Source organism: Bufo bufo, chromosome 1 (assembly GCF_905171765.1).
Source record: "Bufo bufo chromosome 1, aBufBuf1.1, whole genome shotgun sequence".
Classification (NCBI taxonomy): domain Eukaryota; kingdom Metazoa; phylum Chordata; class Amphibia; order Anura; family Bufonidae; genus Bufo; species Bufo bufo.
Window position 1 is genome coordinate 720,712,218 of NC_053389.1, and position 20,001 is coordinate 720,732,218.

At 44.2% G+C, this 20,001-nt stretch overlaps 1 protein-coding gene across 2 annotated transcripts in view; it reads left to right on the forward strand.

Moving 5' to 3' along the window:
- The window catches only part of CORO2B (coronin 2B), a 63,613-nt gene that overhangs the window by 16,466 nt on the left and 27,146 nt on the right, over window positions 1–20,001 (forward strand). The gene's annotated exons all lie outside the window — the stretch shown is intronic.

Below are 20,001 nucleotides of genomic sequence, written 5' to 3' on the forward strand. Positions count from 1 at the left end.
TAAGCAAAAAAGTAACCAAATAATGAAAACTACAACAAATAGAGCCAACCACGCCAGCACCTCTCCAAGAGCCAGTGTGAATATTGACCCATGTCATGGTGCACACTCCCTTTATTAGTCTAGGGAGGTCCATCTTGTCCAGATCACCCTGTTGGTCCCCTATCCACTAAATTGTCAGTCTACAAGGGTAGGGAACCTCAAGTCAACTGTTCTTGATGCCAGGTTGTTACATAGTTTCCTTATGTAAGGATGCTTTCACCCAATCCATTTAAAAAATATATATTCCAATTTACCCAGACATAAGCAGAAAGGTGAAGCCTGTTTTTGTAACCAAACTTGTAAGATTGCTTTAGTACCCACTGTAGCCATGAAGTGTAGCAGTTTCCGAGCTCCTGTGGATCAGGTATAGTTCTCCAGATCCAAGTAGTCAAATATGGTCCACATTGGATCCCTAGGAACTAAGTTACTGTATTTAAATTAAAGGTGATGAGAGACCGCACTCTCTCCCAACATGGCTGCATCAGTTCCACATACAGGGAGCCCTCTAGGTTTACACCACATGCTTACACCCATTTGACAATCATTTTCTTTGTGCTTTATAAACATTTTGGGGTGGCTACCTAACACTGTAGACACCCACTTGCTTGAATCATTGAATCTGTTTTATAATGTGTCTTGTACAGGTTTACTTTGGAAATATTTACTCCACATAATGCGTAAGATCATGTATGGAACTGTGTGGATTTATTGGAGGATAATTGAGAACATTCTTCCAAAATATTCACAAGGGAACAAAGATCAAGGACAAAGATTTGCTCAACCTTCATTTTAAAAGCCTGAATTCTGTCAATTGTGTAATCATCCTATTTATGATTGAGACAGTATCTCATCAAGCTGTAACCTTGGCAACAAATATTGTGTGATTTATATACTCTTCATCTCTTCCTATGGAAACTGTAGCCGTGATATTACATAATTATGTAAGTAGAAAAAAAGAAACGAGTCCACCACATTCAACCTTTCTCATATAATTTATACAGTACATCAATGTCATTTGTTTTATCATCTAGTCCCCTTTTTTTAAATGCTGCTATAGTGGTTGCCATTACTACCTCTTGGGGTAGGGCATTACCTAGTGTGACTGCTCTAACTGTAAAGAATCCTTTTCTTTATTCATGTCTATTGCCTTTCCTCCACCCGCAAATAATGCCCCCTAGTCCACTGTGAATGTATTTATACATGTAAATTAGATCTCATCTCAAGTATCTTTTTTCCAGTGTGATTTTCAAGCCTCTCTTTGTAAGACAGACCTATAGAATATAGAGCCCAAAGCTCAATCCTTTATTCAAGATAAGATCTTAAGAGTGATTTATAAAGTGGTAATATTACATTAGGATCAGTAGTTTATTATAATAGACACGATCAGAGCTGAGATGTCTTCTAGGTATAGAGGAAAGCTACCAGTGTCCTCTTCTCCCCAGAACCCTGCAGGGACCCCCATATTCAATAATCTGGTAGCATCTCACTGCCGTGTGAGCAGGTAATATTTGAATGTATGCATATGGTGGGCCCCCAAAATACATTTTACTGGTGGGCCCTAGGCACCCCAGTCTGACACTGCTTATGTGTATTAGTTTACTTTTATCTACATTACCATTCGTTTGCCATGTTCTTGCCAATGCTGACTGCTTCTCTCGGTCTGTCTGTAATATTTTAGTCATACTGAGTTTTAAGTATGCTACAAAATTTTGTGTCATCAGTAAAAAGTGATTCTTTATTTTCCCGTGCCACAAATTTTAGCACATGTCCTATTTTTGTCAGTTTTGTGGACAAAAATAGGCATTTTAGCAACAAGGCCTGTGAAAAGTGTGGGACCACAACCACATTTTTCGTTGAGAACCACAAAACGGTTGTGTGAATGTAGCCTATGATGACATTCACATCAGAGTTTTTCTCACTTGGTTGTCCTTTCTGAGGTACAGAGGTTTTGCACGGGTCATTACAAATAATTCACAAGGGATTATAAATCATTCTCCAACACCATGAATTATTTTGGTGGGATCGATTGGTTGATCTACTAGTCCAATCATACCCTGGGCAACACATCTTTTGGTGGGGAAAATTCCCATCCAAACCAAAGGCATCCACATAGGATGACTATAGGCCCATGTGGATCCCTCCTTACAGCTGGGCTCCTGCCATTGCAAGTCTATAACCCATTAGAGGCATTCATTTTCTTATCGTCCATCAGGTACATTTTGCATTAACAGCAGAAACATGCAGTTAGGTAGTATGAAGTGAGAGGTGGAATAGCAATCTGCTTACTGCTGCTTACACTGCTAACAACTGTTGCTTACATTGATTACAACTACTTCATATAACTACATCTTATTACTACAGGTACTTCTTACACTGCTTACAACTACATCTTACTCTTATAGCTCCTTCTTACAACTACATCTTACTACTACAGGTCCAACACTCGGCCATGCAGACTCTATGTTCTCTAGTTCTCTCCTTCTGTAGATCATGCAGAGATCAGTGAGTCTCTGTAGCTTCCTGGGCCTATGAAGAGGAGGCATAAGTCACAGCTTCCTCTCCCTTCCAAACTCTAGTCTATATTGACTTAAAGTTAGGGGTGGGACCAACCCACACCTAACCTCCTACAAGGCCTCCAGGATTGTTAACCCCGGCTATGCCATCCATACCTGGTTATACATAGCATGTGCAATACATAGCATGATATAGCATTACATTATATAACATAATAAAATGAACAATTTGGAGATATCCCCTTCTCTGGGGTACTGCGCTTACAACTACTGCTTACTCTGCTTACCACTACTGCTTAACCAATCACAGCACAGTTTTAATCTGTATTCTGCTCTTGAAAAATTTTAGTGATTGGTGCAGTGATTGGTTGCTATGGGAACAAATAATACTTTTATTTTACAGTTTCATTAATCTGCTCTATTTGTCCCTGAGTCCATACTCTGGTCAGTACATATTATACAGACATGTGACGCTCACTTATTCAGGAATACGTCACCAATCTCAGTGGATCATTTTCCAATAAAAGTGACGTACAGGGTTAAATAGATAGAGAGAGTGTGAAGGGATATCAGATGAAAAGAGTTTGATTACAATCATTGCTGTTAAAGTGGTTTATCCAGTTAATAAAGGGGTTGTCCAGGATTAGAAAAATGATCCTTCTTCACTTGAATGGGGCTTTGATGCCAGACCAAACACTGGGCAAAAGTGACGACCGGTCTTTCTAACTCAGGACAACTCGCTGTTTCTATCTCACATGGGTTATAAAGTTGGGGGCTAACTTTTTGCATTAAAGGGGTTGTCTGGGTTCAGAGCTGAACCCGGACATATCTCCATTTTCACCCAGGCAGCCCCCCCTGACTTGAGCATCGGCGCAGTTCATGCTCCGATGCTCTCCTTTGCCCTGCGCTAAATTGCACAGGGCAAAGGCATTTTCAAGAGTTCTGGTGACGTACCGGGCTCTCCACGGGGCTGCCAGGAAGCCCGGTGATGTCACCGGCACTGATGGGCAGGCTAAAGCACGCCCATCAGAGCCGGTGATGTCACAAACACACTGCCGGGCGGAACCCTCAGCCCGGCAGTGTGTTATTGTAAGCAAAAGAGCCCGTGCAGTGAGCGATCTAGCGCAGGGCAAAGGAGCGCATCGGAGCATGAGATGCTCCGATGCTAACATCAGGGGTACTGCCTGGGTGAAAATAAGGGTATGTCCGGACAACCCCTTTAAGATATAAAAATATTATGACTTTTACTTAGTGCACAGGGATATAGTAATAGAGGATGCAGAGGTAGTCCATAGGACCCCTCTACTGCATACAAATACACCAGCATTATACATGGCACATGCTCAGTGGGCTCCATTAGAGATCATGCATTGGGGCTCATGAGGTCCGATATACACCTCTGTTCGTTCCCTTTGTTTGATAACTAGATAGATAGATAGATTGATTGATATTAGATGAATAGATGGGTATTAGGTGGATAGATAGATAGATAATCTATACATAGATAGATAGATAGATAGATATTAAATAGACATTACATGGATAGATATATAGATAGATAGATAGATAGATAGATAGATAGATAGATAATTTACAGTCAGGTCCATAAATATTGGGACATTGACACAATTCTAACATTTTTGGCTCTATACACCACCACAATGGATTTGAAATGAAGCTAACAAGATGTGCTGTAACTGCAGACTGTCAGCTTTAATTTGAGGGTATTTACATCCAATTTAGGTGAACGGTGTAGGAATTACAACAGTTTGCATATGTGTCTCCTACTTGTTAAGGAACCAAAAGTAATGGGACAATTGGCTTCTCAGCTCTTCCATGGCCAGGTGTGTGTTATTCCCTCATTATCCCAACTACAATGAGCAGATAAAAGGTCCAGAGTTCATTTCAAGTGTGCTATTTGCATTTGGAATCTTTTGCTGTCAACTCTCAAGATGAGATCCAAAGAGCTGTCACTATCAGTGAAGCAAGCCATCAATAGGCTGAAAAAAAAAAAAACATCAGAGAGATAGCAAAAACATTAGACGTGGCCAAAACAATTGTTTGGAACATTCTTAAAAAGAAGGAGCGCACCGGTGAGCTCAGCAACACCAGAAGACCACAGAAAACAACTCTGGTGGATGACCGAAGAATTCTTTCCCTCGTGAAGAAAACACCCTTTGCAAAAGTTGGCCAGATCAAGAACACTCTACAGGAGGTAGGTGTATGTGTGTCAGTCAACAATAAAGAGAAGACTTCACCAGAGTGAATACAGAGGGTTCACCACAAGATGTAAACCATTGGTGAGCCTCAAAAACAGGAAGGCCAGATTAGAGTTTGCCAAACGACATCTAAAAAGCCTTCACAGTTCTGGAACAACATCTTATGGACAGATGAGACCAAGATCAACTTGTACCAGAGTGATGGGAAGAGAAGAGTATGGAGAAGGAAAGGAACTGCTGATGATCCTAAGCATACCACCTCATCAGTGAAGCATGGTGGTGGTAGTGTCATGGCGTGGGCATGTATGGCTGCCAATAGTACTGGTTCTCTTGTAGTTATTGATGATGTGACTGCTGACAAAAGCAGCAAGATTAATTCTGAAGTGTTTCGGGCAATATTATCGGCTCATATTCAGCCAAACGCTTCAGAACTCATTGGACGGCGCTTCACAGTGCAGATGGACAATGACCCAAAACATACTGCAAAAGCAACCAAAGAGTTTTTTAAGGGAAAGAAGTGGAATGTTATACAATGGCCAAGTCAATCACCTGACCTGAATCCGATTGAGCATGCATTTCACTTGCTGAAGACAAAACTGAAGGACAGTTGAACTGAAGACAGTTGCAGTAGAGGCCTGGCAGAGCATCACCAGGGATGAAACCCAGCGTCTGGTGATGTCTATGCGTTCCAGACTTCAGGCTGTAATTGACAGCTAAGGATTTGCAACCAAGTATTAAAAAGTGAAAGTTTGGGTTATGATTATTATTATGTCCCATTACTTTTGGTCCCTTAACAAGTGGGAGGCACATATGCAAACTGTTGTAATTCCTACACCGTTCACCTGATTTGGATGTAAATACCCTCAAATTAAAGCTGACAGTCTGCAGGTAAAGCACATCTAGTTCACTTCATTTCAAATCCATTGTGGTGTATAGAGCCAAAAATGTTAGAATTGTGTCGATGTCCCAATATTTATGGACCTAACTGTAGATAGATAGATAGTAGCAGCTTGCTGGTTTATTCTATGTGCTCCATACTCATCTGCCGGCGGTCTGAAAAGATAATCTTCTCTGCCAGCTTTGGCGTTTATAGGGTAAGCCTCTTAGAGGTGGAGGTAGATAAGACAGAAGCATGGGTCAGGTCTTAGTGTGAGGAGTCAGTAACAGATAAGCGGCTCGGCCATCGACTGCTGTATTTTCATTTGATGTGGACTCCAAAGGGAAAAAGGGGTTTGCAAAAGCTCAGAGCAAGTAACTGGCACAGACTCAGCTGATCTTCCTCCAAGTTTTTATCTCTGCAGGTTCTTTTTTTCTGCTAGGAGGTTTGGAAATTTCCACTAAATTAGTTGAAGACTCAAAATTAAGAAGTAAAAGGAAAGTAGATACGAAAGCATGCAGCTACCTGGCCAGAGAATGAACTCCTTAAGCGGCTTTATTTTTAAAGATTGGGTACAGTCTACGGTTATAAAGAACGCACCTTATAAGGGCTCATTACATAACATTGTGAAATACTTAAAAAAGGGCAGTAACATAATATAGGGGTGTCCAGGACTTACCGTATATTAATTAAGTACCGTTAGGATAGGTCATCGGTATTGGAGGGGGTCAGACTCCTGGTACCGCACTCTATTTATTTCTATGGGAGAGCTCAAAATAGCTGAGCACTATATCAGTATTCCCATAGAAATGAATGGAGGGCGGGCGCACATGCGAGGTGCACTGAACTTTGGGCGCTCTCTTCTAGAGACCTATCTGACATTAGTTTTAGCATGGCAGTTATATATAATATAATGATATTCAGAGGTGATGACTGGTATGTATTCATAATGATGGATAAAGGAGGACCTGTCACCCCTCCTGTCCTGACATGTCTGCTTTAGTATATACTTGTATTACTCTTAAAATAACAATCCCGAGGCATCTTTATTAGAGCTCTGCAATATACCTCTGTTATTCCTCCTGGAAAAGTATGAGTAAATTGACAACATGGCATTACTATACCATTGCAATTTTTAAAGATCTGGCAGCTCTCCTTACATTAGTAACTACTTGCGTTCCCCAGGTAATATCAATTCTGGAGCATTCGTTCTTATGACTCCGTGTTGCACATTTCCACTATTATTCCTACTAGAAATTTATGAATGAATTACCAGCAGTCTGCAATAAAGGTACAACTGTGTGTTACCTGTTGAGGGGGTGTCCCTGCACAGCGTGACACTGGCAACACTGATTGGATAGTGTCATGTGCAGGGACACCCCCAAAGGGTAACACCCAGTTGAACATTTATTGCTGGCAATTCGTTTATAAATTTCTAGTAGGAATAAGTAGTGGAATGCCACAATTGCTCCAGAATTTTCTATTACATGGCATTACTAAAATAGACATGTCAGAAGAGGTTACAGGTCTCTATAGCTGTATATAAAATATATCAAATTTATACACAGTGCTAGGAAAAAAGGATGTAACGTAGAAGGAGGGTCGCTGTTAGTGTACCGCAGCCTAGAATGCTTTCTACTGTTTAGTGCTGTTTATGGGTCAGCACACAATGGCAGCACTGCTGCGCTAGTGAATATGCTGGGGAAGGGGGGAGATCTTTGCTAGGTCATTCCTTGAGGGGACTCTGGTACGAGCCAGGAGCATTGAGGACCAAGGTCATTGTAAGCTGGAGCTGAACCGTGTTTTAGAACTGCCTATTTTATTGATTTTAAGCTACCATATGGGGCTTGGAAAAGTGGGGCAGTCAATGAGAATTAGGCTACACAAGGCTGCACTAAGCCATTACGTGGAGCCAGGTTAAGTGCCTGAGCCCCATTCCAAACCCTGAACCAGGCCTCATGTACTGTACATGACGATGGTATTAGTTATCCTGCTCGACCTTCTCTACCTAACTACAAATACCCCCCATAAAATAAGACTCAGACACCAGGTTGGATTGAATCGGCCACATTAGCCGTTGTGTTTAAACCAATTAAAAATAACATTACAGTAACCCATATACAACAGCATATGAAACCCATTCAACCGATATGTATAATATATAAATAATGACGAGGGAGGTCATGAAAGCCTCAAGCCTCTATCTTGCCAATGAGCGCCACCTCGGAAGCACCCGCCACAACAAACCGCCAACCATGGGAGTCCAGCCCCACCGTGGAGCCCTTTCATCCTCCACAACCTGCGAGTCTACCAACTTTGAGGACTTCCCACCGCCACGACTGACTCCACAAAACCATACAGAACCCAACCACCCGCAGAAACCGTCAATAATATCAAAACATACCAAATAACAAGGGTCGGAAGGCAGGAGCTGTTAAAAAAAAAATACTTAAAATGGTGTCTGCTTCCTCCCTTTCCTCCTCACTTGAAGGGGTTGTCCGGGCTCAGAGCTGACCCACCGACATAACCCATTCTTCACCCAGTCAGCCTCTCCGAGAGGAGCATTGGAACATTTCATGTATCGCACAGAACAAGGGCTGTTTGTTTAAATTTTTACACTGCTAGGCAGAGGCTTCCACCTAGCAGTGTTCCCATTGACGTCACCAGCTCTATTAGGCGGGCTTTAGCGCTGTCCTAGCCTGTTTTACATTACATTAGTGACGGTGACATCACTGAGCTCATTGCTAGGCGGAAGCCTCTGCCTAGCATTCCCATGGTAAGACCTGGTACATCACCGCATCTGCTAAAAAAAAGCCCTTGCTCTGCACAATTCAACGCAGTGTCACGCTGTGCAGGGACACCCCCTCAACAGGTAACACCCAGTTGTACCTTTATTGCAGACTGCTGGTAATTCATTCATAAATTTCTAGTAGGAATAATAGTGGAAAGGTGCAACACGGAGTCATAAGAACAAATGCTCCAGAATTGATATTACCTGGGGAACGCAAGTAGTTACTAATGTAAGGAGAGCTGCCAGATCTTTAAAAATTGCAATGGTATAGTAATGCCATGTTGTCAATTTACTCATACTTTTCCAGGAGGAATAACAGAGGTATATTGCAGAGCTCTAATAAAGATGCCTCGGGATTGTTATTTTAAGAGTAATACAAGTATATACTAAAGCAGACATGTCAGGACAGGAGGGGTGACAGGTCCTCCTTTATCCATCATTATGAATACATACCAGTCATCACCTCTGAATATCATTATATTATATATAACTGCCATGCTAAAACTAATGTCAGATAGGTCTCTAGAAGAGAGCGCCCAAAGTTCAGTGCACCTCGCATGTGCGCCCGCCCTCCATTCATTTCTATGGGAATACTGATATAGTGCTCAGCTATTTTGAGCTCTCCCATAGAAATAAATAGAGTGCGGTACCAGGAGTCTGACCCCCTCCAATACCGATGACCTATCCTAACGGTACTTAATTAATATACGGTAAGTCCTGGACACCCCTATATTATGTTACTGCCCTTTTTTAAGTATTTCACAATGTTATGTAATGAGCCCTTATAAGGTGCGTTCTTTATAACCGTAGACTGTACCCAATCTTTAAAAATAAAGCCGCTTAAGGAGTTCATTCTCTGGCCAGGTAGCTGCATGCTTTCGTATCTACTTTCCTTTTACTTCTTAAGGGAAAGCATCGGAGCATGACATTTTCCGATGCTCATATCAGGGGAGCTGGAGGGGTGAAGATGGGGATATGTCCAGGTTCAGCTCTGATCCTGCTAAAACCTATATACCCCACCCAATGCTTGTCCCCTTTGTCTCGCTAAACCAGACCTCCATCATGCTGGCCTCCCCTAAAGCTACGCCCCCAGTCTGGCCTTACTTTATAGCTCCCTGTATGGCACTGAGATAGCGCTCTCATAGGGATCCACTAATGTGGTTTGATGGACATTTTCTCCTTATGAAGCAGAAAACCTCTCATATACAGCACCCAACAGTGGCACGCAACTCCGTGTACTACTGATGATGAGGCCTAACCATTACATGCCATTGTATATATAGAGTAAAACAGCTATATATTTAGAAAATTGTACAGTATGTCTACAGCTTTTACATTATTCTGTCTTGACATCATGAACTGCTACCATTCTCTGTCTAGACTCTGGGTCTGAGCTACAGCTATGCCCCTGCATGGGGTGCAAACTACAGCTAAACCCATGCCAAAAGTTATCAAGTTTATCTTTCATTACGTTGACCTGCTTCCCACAATACACTGGTGTATGTAGCATGTATGACTGAGGACAACGCATATTGAGTATACCAGGATATGATCTAGATCAGGCATCCTCAAACTGCGGCCCTCCAGCTGTTGTAAAACTACAACTCCCACAATGCCCTGCTGTAGGCTGATAGCTGTAGGCTATTCGGGCATGCTGGGAGTTGTAGTTTTGCAACAGCTGGAGGGCCGCAGTTTGAGGATGCCTGATCTAGAAGGACCATACACCAAGGAGGGAGGACCCCATATTAATATCAATGAGAACCAACCTCCTGGAGAGGAACCTGACGATAAATCATCTCCATACCATGCTTTCACTATGTCGCTGTATGACATAGCGTCTGTGGTTCTGCAGATGTACAAAGAGATGGTGTAGGGGCAGTGTCCATGGCACCCTCCTGCCCAAACCCAAATGATTTACAGCTGCATAGACTCAATCGCCTCATTTATAGAAAAAAACGGAGGTGTTGGCCATAGCAATCACATTTTTTTTATAAGGAAGCTAAAAAAGTAAAATAATTTCTCTTGTTGATATTTTTCATGGACAAATCTTCCAGATCTTTTTGTCAGCATTAGTGAGGCCCTTATGCCCTGAGGATATTGCATATGCTCTCAACTGAATGCAAAGTCCCATGAGAGGAAAGTCACATATGAACACAATGTCAATTATTTGTGAGCTTCCTGCACTCATGGTGCATTTGTTAAAGCGGCAGAGGAGGGGGAGTCAGACATTAGAGATGGGGCTTCTTCTATTCAATCTGATGGGATCTGTGTTCACTTCATTGTCAAGTCTGATTGAAGATTGTGAAGCCAAAACATCTGAAAATAAATCAGTTGATTAAAAATAAAAGTACAGAATACCCTAAAGATGACTTATAGTAAAAGGATTCTGTCCAGTCAGGATGATGGTGGTTTTACATGAGTTTTTGTCAGGGTCCTCTGATGGAGCAAGATACTGTTGTGGCAAAAAGTGACTTAAAGAGCTTGTCCCATAAAAAATATTCTACAGTTTTCAAACCAGCATCTGAATCTGAATTATTTTGTAATTGCATGTAATTAAAAATTTAGCATAGCCACTGAGTTATTCAATAAAATGTATCTGTATAGCGCCACCTGCTGCTTTTTTTTTTCTTATTTCTTTGACCTGCTCACTGAGATGGCCGCACATGCTCCTGAGCTGTGATAGGGAGAGCATGGACACGCCCCCTTAGCTGCAGCAGAAAAGACACTCCCCTGAGCTGTCAGCTTGATATAAATCTAGCAGAGCAATGAATGGGGAGATCTCTGGATCCATGCGAGGTACAGGGCTGGTAATGGCTTTGTTAGAAAGAGAATAGCATGTACTACATGATGTCTGTTTTTCATTTTTTACATTAGTCATGGGATAACGCCTTTAACTTTTATGCTTTTTGTTTCCAAAAAAGCCAGGTTGGTAGTCATGCCGTGTCTCCACTGTATATAAGTAGCTGGGTCCTTCTCATGGTTTGTAAAATGGCTGCACTTAGCTGCAGTCTTTTCTGGCACCGTCAGTGTTTGGCACAGATCTGAGCAGCCCCCTCACCCAGCTGCAGAGGTCTGTGAATAGGATCTTTCTCTGTCTTTCCGTCTGCACCAGCTTCTGTTCACTCTGCCTTCACCAGCCTTTCAGGACACGCAGCTTTACAGACAAGACAAGAAGGGAGTTGCTTGTTGTCAGCTCTCTGATCTGGCCTAAATTCATATTACAGATCTTTATTCTGCTCCCAGAAAAGAACAAAAAGTTACAGAACCAGAACCAGACTAAGGGCTCATGCACACGAATGTGTGCAGCCCGTTCCGTGCTATGGGGACTGCAATTTGCAGTCCCCAATGCACGGGCACCGTCTGTGTGGCTGGGAGCAAACGGGTGGATCAGTGATCCGTCCGCAAAGCAGAAAAATAGTAGTGCTTCCATCAGTTTCATGTGGTTCTGTGCCTCTACTCCGCACTGCGGGCCACAATACAGGCATCGGCCGACAACGGTCGTGTGCATGAACCCTAGGGCTCCACAGCACCACTATTGTAGATGGCTGTGTCTGGTACTGCTTTTGTAACAGTCCGGACAGACGCAGTTTCCAGTTACACCTAGGACCCAGGCTTGGAGACATAAACCTATTTGAACGCCTGTCAATCAAGGGGTTATAGGGACCAATCTGACACTGAACATTATAATTAACCCCTAAACCCATGTAGTCCACCAAGCAATTTACAAACCAACTGTAGAGTTATTTGGGCAGCTTTTTTTTACCACTCCATGTTGGTATTAAAAATTATATTATAGTCAGGGAATCAGTTAAGGGTCGGAGGCTGACTGGGCATGTTTCCCTGGAGCGGGGTGCCAACAAGCCACTCCGGCATTGCCAAATCCATACGCAGGCCAGGCGCCTGGTGGAGCATTCTGTAGCCCATGATAGTCATCTAGCTGAGTCGCCTGATGAAGCAGTAGTAACGACAGAAGAAAAGCATAGGAATCTTCACAATTTAGCCCTAGGTCAAGGGTTTACAGGGCTTTCTAGTGGAAGGTGTAGGCTTCTGACGGGGTCACTCTTGTCAGGGTGGTTACTCCAATGCTAATAGGGAGGAACACGGACAGTGTCTCCCATGCTCATGGATGCACCAGAAGAGCTGGCATTCTTCCAGTAGATATCTTTGGGACAGTTCTTCAGTTGAGGCACCAGTCACCTTATTATTACCCAGGCCTCCTAGGCGATACTTGGCCCAGTAAGGACTATCCCATTTGCATCCTGAGATTCTATTCTGTGATATGGACAGTTGCTGGTGGCATGATCACTTATCACTTGTTTTGTTTTGTTGTGGTTTTTCATATGGTGTTTTACAATGAAAGGTAAGTTTTAATGATATATGTCACCTATTAAAATAAGATTGAAATTCTGGCGTCAGATCAAAGCCTTTGTACATGTGGGACCCTTGACTTGGATGTGCCTGAATGATCACATTAAGGGCTCATGCACACATCGTCCGTGTGCATTCCGTATTTTGCGAAAACGGAACAGCTGGCCCCTAATAGAACAGTCCTACCCTTGTCCGTAATGCGGACAATAATAGGACATGGAATGCACACAGAGTAACTTAATTTTTTTTTGCGGACCCTTTGAAATGTATGGTTTCGCATAACGGACACGGAAAGAAAATACTTTCGTGTGCATGAACCCTAACGATCATTCAGGCACATACAGTGCAGATGATTGCTCCATGATCTACATGCTATATCATTGATCGGCACTTGTTTTGGGCAAAAAAATCTGGCCATATAAAAGGACTTTGTGGACCATTAAAGGGGTTTTCCGGGAGTACAATATTGATGTCCTATCCTCAGGATAGGTCATCAATATGTTATTGGTGGGAGTCTGACTCCCAGCCCCTGACAATCAGCTGTTTGAAGAGGCCACAGTGCACCGAAAAAGTGCCGTGACCTCCTCACAGAATACCAAGCATAGTGCTGTACATTGTATAGTGGCAGGGCTTGGTCCATTCAGTTGGGCCAGAGACCTGTAGGCTCTTTAAACAGCTGATCAATGGTAGTCACCCACTGATACATGATATATATTGATGACTAGTGATGGCCAGTTTGCAGTGTTCGCCGACGAACACATGCGATCTGCCATCTTTATTCCCAAGTCCGGCGATGCAGTGACTGCGCCGCGAGCCGATCTAAAAAAACATGCGGTCACCGGGAGCAGGCAGTTCCGAGAACAAATCCCAAAATTCCAGTTTGCATAGCAAAAGTAATTTCCCACTAAACAGATCCAGTACTGAATAATACGTTTCTCTGATGGCTGAGACAGCAGCAGTAGATAGTGATGGCAGTGTTTCTTCACTGAACAATAGCCCTCTTGTCATATCGTCCCCGCCATGTCATGCAGTATGGGGGCCGATCTGTTCTTCCCTGACTACAGGACTGAGGATGCAGGGTCATTGTCTGTGCTGGGCTGCAAATCCAGGAAGCAGGGCACACTAGAGAGAGAGTCCGGACATGTGTAGGACATATGTTATGTCTAGGGATACAGATTATCAGGGTATATTCTTCATCTATGGATCGTGTTCAGTGAATACTAACTCATATACTGGCCTGAAATCCTAAAGATTCACTTGTATCTTTCATTTGTCTGCACCACATTGTCTTTTGCAATTGTTATATCTTAACCCAGTACGACAATATTGTACTATGTACTACGCTATGGAAATTGATTCTACAATAAGAATTAACGGGATGGTCCAGTGTTTAAAAAACACTAAAAGCAGGGAATGTGGTAAAATAAAAATAAATTTATATTTTCTCACTATACATCACTTAAAGGGGTTGTTCGGGTTCAGAGCTGAACCCGGACATATCCCCATTTTCACCCAAGCAGCTCCCCTGACAAGAGCATCGGAGCAGTTGATGCTCCGATGCTCTCCTTTGCCCTGCTCTAAATCGCGCAGGGCAAAGGCATTTTCTGGAGTTCCGGTGACATACTAGGCTCTCCATAGGGCTGCCAGGCGGAGGCTTCCGCCCAGCTGTGAGCCCGGTGACATCACCGGCACTGATGGGCGGGCTTTAGCGCTGCCCTAACCTGTAAAATGGCTAGGGCAGCGCTAAAGCCCGCCCATCCGAGCCAGTGACGTCACAGAACACACTACTAGGCGGAAGCTTCCTCCCGGCAGTGTGTTATTGTAAATAAAAGAACCCTTGCCCTGCGTGATCCAGCGCAGGGCAAGGGAGAGCATCGGAGCATTTTATGCTCCAATGTTAACATCAGGGGGGCTGCCTGGGTGAAATTATGGGAATGTCCGGGTTCAGCTCTGAACCCGGACAACCCCTTTAAATGGGTTTATTACATAAATCAAGACATAAATCTATCCCCTATCTACAGGATAGGGGATGAACATCTGAATGTAGGGGTTCAAATAAGGGACCTTATCTAACCATGAGAAAAGGGGTCTAGAGTCTCAGAATGATTGGAGAGATGGTGGAGCATCTGTGTTCACTATGAGACTGCCAGAGATTGCCAAGTACAGCAGTCTGCTAGCTCCGGCAGTCCCATAGAGAATGAATGAAGCAGCCGTAAGCATGCTTGATCGCCTGTCTATTCTTTCTGGGAATTCAGGACCCCTATTGTCATAATCAATGAAAAAATTAATTATCTCCTATCCTGTGGATAAGGGATATGCTTATATCTTGGGACAATGCCTATAATACTATTACAACTTGCATGGGGAACTGGTTTTCAGGACCTAACAAGTCTTCAATATCTGACTGGTGGGTGTCCGACTCCCAGTGCCTCCACCAATCAGTTGTAAGGGGTTTTGTTCTCAGCCTGTGACATCACACAGTGGCATGCCAAGGGGGGTTCATCCCAGGTGCCAGCTCTCAGGGGGGTGCCGTATGCAATAAATCATTGCTGAGAGCTAGCGGTCCTTTCACTTACTGACCACTCAGCTCCCCGCGCTCCTTCCTTCCTCTAGACAAGTGCACTAAATGGTGAAGCAGGGAGACGTCTGCTCTCTGCTTCACCATTCAGCCCTGCAGGCACAGATAACGCTGCCGAACTGTGTAGGAGAAAGGTGCAGGCTCGGGAATCTGCCTGTGAACTCCTCCCACACAGTGCTGCAGCGCGATCTGTGCCTGCAGGAGAGTGCCGGAGGTGATCTGATCATCAATGGGACAAGGTGAGTATTACTTGTTTTTTTTATTTTATTAAGGCTACATGCACACGAACGTTTTGTGTTTTGTGGTCCGCAAATCGCGGATCCGCAAAATACGGATGGCGTCAGTGTGCGTTCCACAATTTGCGGAACAGCACGGACAGCCTTCAATATAACTGCCTATTCTTGTCCGCAAAGCGCGGACAAGAATAGGACAGGTTATTTTTGGGGGGGGCGGACCACGGAACGGAGCAACGGATTGAAGTGAATGGGTCCACATCCGAGCCGCCAAAACTGCGGCTCAGATGCGGTCCAAAACAACGGCCGTGTGCATGAGGCCGAACACTGAGGCGGCACAATGTTAGAACTACTACTGTGAAGGGGGCACAGAGAAGGCCTTACTACTGTAAAGGGGGCATAGAGAGGACATTACTACTGTGAGGGGGCACAGAGAGGGCATTACTACTGTGAGGGGGCACAGAGAGGGCATTACTACTGTGAGGGGGCACAGAGAGGGCATTACTACTGTAAAGGAGGCACAGAGAAGGCATTACTACTGTGAAGGGGGACACAGAGAGGGCATTACAACTTTGAGGGGGGCACAGAGAGAGCATTACTACTGTGAGGGCGCACAGAGGGCATTACTACTTTGAGGGGGGACATACAGAGGGCATTACTACTGTGAATGGGGGCACAGAGAGGGCATTTCTACTGTGAAGGGGCCACAGTGATGGCATAACTACTCTGAAGGGGGCACAGAGAGGTCATAACTACTGTGAGGGCGGCACAATGAGAGCATAAATAGTACCCATCTGTAAGGCCACCCAGAACAGCACTATACACCGCCCACTTGAGCCAGTCACATCACGGGGATAACTGAAAGGTGGAAGCCTCCGCCTAGCACACTGATGTGAAGCCCGCTACGTCACCAGCTCAGAACAGGCCTTGCGATACAGCGCAGGGCAAGGGGAGCATCAGAGCAAGAAAATGCTCCAATGCTCCTATCCTACATGATAAAGGAGTGAAGGGGAGCTTATGTCCGGGTTCAGTTCTGAACCCGGACAACCCCTTTAAATATCTCTAGTTTTCAAACACTGCATAAATCCTAGGGATGTAAAGCCAAATTTCAGATATCCTATATAATTAGATACATGTGTAATGGATATAGGACATGGATTTATTAAAGAAAAAACATTACTAAAATGCTGAATTTATAATAAAACCACTATGAAAGGGGTTTTCCAGTGTAAGTAAAGCCTAATCATTATGTAAATTAAAGGTTCCACTACTATCTAATATACTTTGTATTCCAAAGCATCAATGGATATAGTTTGCTATCAGTGAATGAGAACATGTGTTTATTTTCAGAGATAGTAAGGGCTCATGCACACGACCGTATGTATTTTGCGGTCCGCAAAATACGGATCCGCAAAAAGTACGGATGACGTCCGTGTGCATTCCGTATTTTGAGGAACGGAACAACTGGCCCGTGATAGAACAGTATTATCCTTGTCCGTAATGCGGACAATAATAGGACATGTTCTATTTTTTTGCGGAACGGAAATACAGACATACGGAAACAGAATGCACACGGAGTGACTTCCCTTTTTTTTGTGGACCCATTGAAATGAATGGTTCCGTATATGGTCCGCAAAAAACCCAGAAAGGACATGGAAAGAATATACGTTTGTGTGCATGAGCTCTAAACATGTACAAGCCATTTCCAACTGAGATCCGTTATTTTAGATGGAAAAAAAAAACATATTTAAGCCTCATGCACACGAACGTATTTTGTTTCCGTGTCCGTTCCGGTTTTTTTGCGGATAGGATGCGGACCCATTCATTTCAATGGGTCCGCAAAAAAGTATGTCCGTTCCGTAGCCCTGCAAAAAAAATAGAACATGTCCCATTCTTGTCCATTTTAGGCATTGTGGCATATGGATGTCATCCGTTTTTTTTTCCAACAGTGAAGGGGCAGGGAAGGGTGGCGTGGTTACCGTGACTTGAAGCAAGGAGGCCGCTGCCTCCGTGACTTCAAGCCTGACTAGAGAAGCGCGCCGGCAGGGGATTAAAAAAACGTTTTTACAGCTTTTGCTTTATCTGCCTGCAGGAAGAAAATTATCGTTACAAACATGCTGCTGGCTACTCTCAGGTACTGCTGCCGGCTTGGGATGTTTGTTGGAGGTGACAGGTTCCCTTTAAAGTTGCAGATGACTAATGATGCAAAATTCATAATAAAAACGAACGAGACTCCTCCATGATAACTAGTTACGCGACCCCCGGCGGGTTAAGGATTGTGTTAACCAGACTCTTGGATAGTGAGACTGGACTTGTAGATGAGGGCCTGCTGGTGAGCTGACCCTCTAAAAAATTATATGCAAGCGCCTGCAGGTGAGCTGACCCTGTAATACTTTATATGCGTGAGCCTGCAGGCGAGCTGACCCTGTAAAAGATTGTAGGTGAGAGCCTGCTGGTGAGCTGACCCTCTAAAAAAATTATATGCGAGGGCCTTCAGGTGAGCTGACCCTGTAAAAGATTGTAGGTGAAGGCCTGCTGGTGAGCTGACCCTGTAAATAATTATATGCGAGGGCCTTCTGGTGAGCTGACCATGTAAAACATTATATGCGAGGGCCTGCTGGTGAGCTGACCCTGTAAAACATTGTAGGTAAGGGCCTGCTGGTGAGCTGACCCTCTAAAAAATTATATGCGAGGGCCTGCAGCTGAGCTGACCCTGTAAAACATTATATGCGAAGGGCATATATGTGAGGGCATTATATGCAACGAATAAGCATGTTGATATGATGGAAGAGAAGGAGGATGAGAAAAGGAAGGAAGTGGAAAGGGTGCATGGGTATACAGCGTATTCAGTATATTATAAACAACACATTTAAAGTGCCTTTATGTTCATCAGCTTTCTTCTAGGGGAGTCGAGAAGTCTTGGTCAATCCAGGCCTTGTTCATTTTTATAAGAGTCAACCTGTCAGCATTTTCAGTTGACAGGCGGCTACGCTTATCTGTTATAATGCCACCAGCAGCACCAAATACCCGTTTAGACAAAACGCTGGTGGCAGGGCAGGCCAGCAACTCCAAGGTGTAGAGCGCCAGTTCGTGCCACATGTCCAGCTTGGACACCCAGTAGTTGTAAGGCACTGAGGGATCATTGAGGACGCTGACACGGTCTGCTATGTACTCCTTCACCATCTTCCAAAAATTTTCCCTCCTTGTGACTCTAGGCTGCGCATCAGGGTGAGGGTGTTGGCGGGGTGTCATGAAACTGTCCCAGGCTTTGGAGAGTGTTGGAACTGCTGTGTGTTCCCCTTGTCTCCCCTCTTCGTCTGGCCAAGGAACTACCGACTCTGCTGCCAGAGTTGTCAGATGGAAATTTTTGGAGCAGTTTTTCAACAAGGATCTTCTGGTATTGCACCGTTTTGCTCGTCCTCTCCACCAGAGGAATGAGAGATGAGAAGTTCTCTTTGTAGCGGGGGTCGAGAAGGGTGAACAACCAGTAATCCGTGTTGTCTAAAATGCGTATAACGCGCGGGTCGCGGGAAAGGCAGCCTAACATGAAGTCAGTCATGTGTGCCAGAGAACTAAAGAAAAATGGAACTCACACAATACCATTATAAAAATATAAACTTTTATTGTAACATAGTATAAAAAGTATATGCCATTAAAAAAGGGGAAAAGAGTGACAGAAAAAATGCCATCCTGGCGCTACACACGTACCAAAAAAGTATAAATGTATCACAATATATGTAAATACAACACCTAATAACAATAATGGATAAGATATAAATAGGAAGAGTCAGCCTCTGCAATAATAGCAATACCCCAATGTTAGTGGTGCTGGCAAACAAATGCTCAAATGCTGGAGTAAATATTCAAAAGTAACTCGGTAAGAAATTATCCAAATGAACAGAACCAGAAGGGAGACTACCAAGTTGGCGTTACCCCGACGCGCGTTTTGGCGTGCCTTCGTTCGGCCCCGGACGAAGGCACGCCAAAATGCATGTCGGGGTAACGGCATCCTGGTTGTCTCTGGAAGCGGAGGAGGAGAAGTGGGGGTTGGAGCCACTAACGTAGGTGCTGGCGGTAACCCTGATCGATGTAGGGCCCGCAATCCTTGGCGTCGGTAGCAGCTGTACCATCCCAGGGTACGACTTGCTCCCGGCCTCCACAACATTCACCCAGTGTGCCGTCCCTGGCCGAATGCACTTGTCCATGTGTCCGTGGTTAAGTGGACCTTCCCAGTAACTGCGTTGGTCAGGGCACGTGTGATGTTATGGGACACATGTTGGTGTAAGGCGGGCACGGCACACCTTGAAAAGTAGTGGCGGCTGGGGACTGCGTAACGTGGGACGGCCGCCGACATAAGGGTGCGGAAGGCCTCAGTGTCCACAA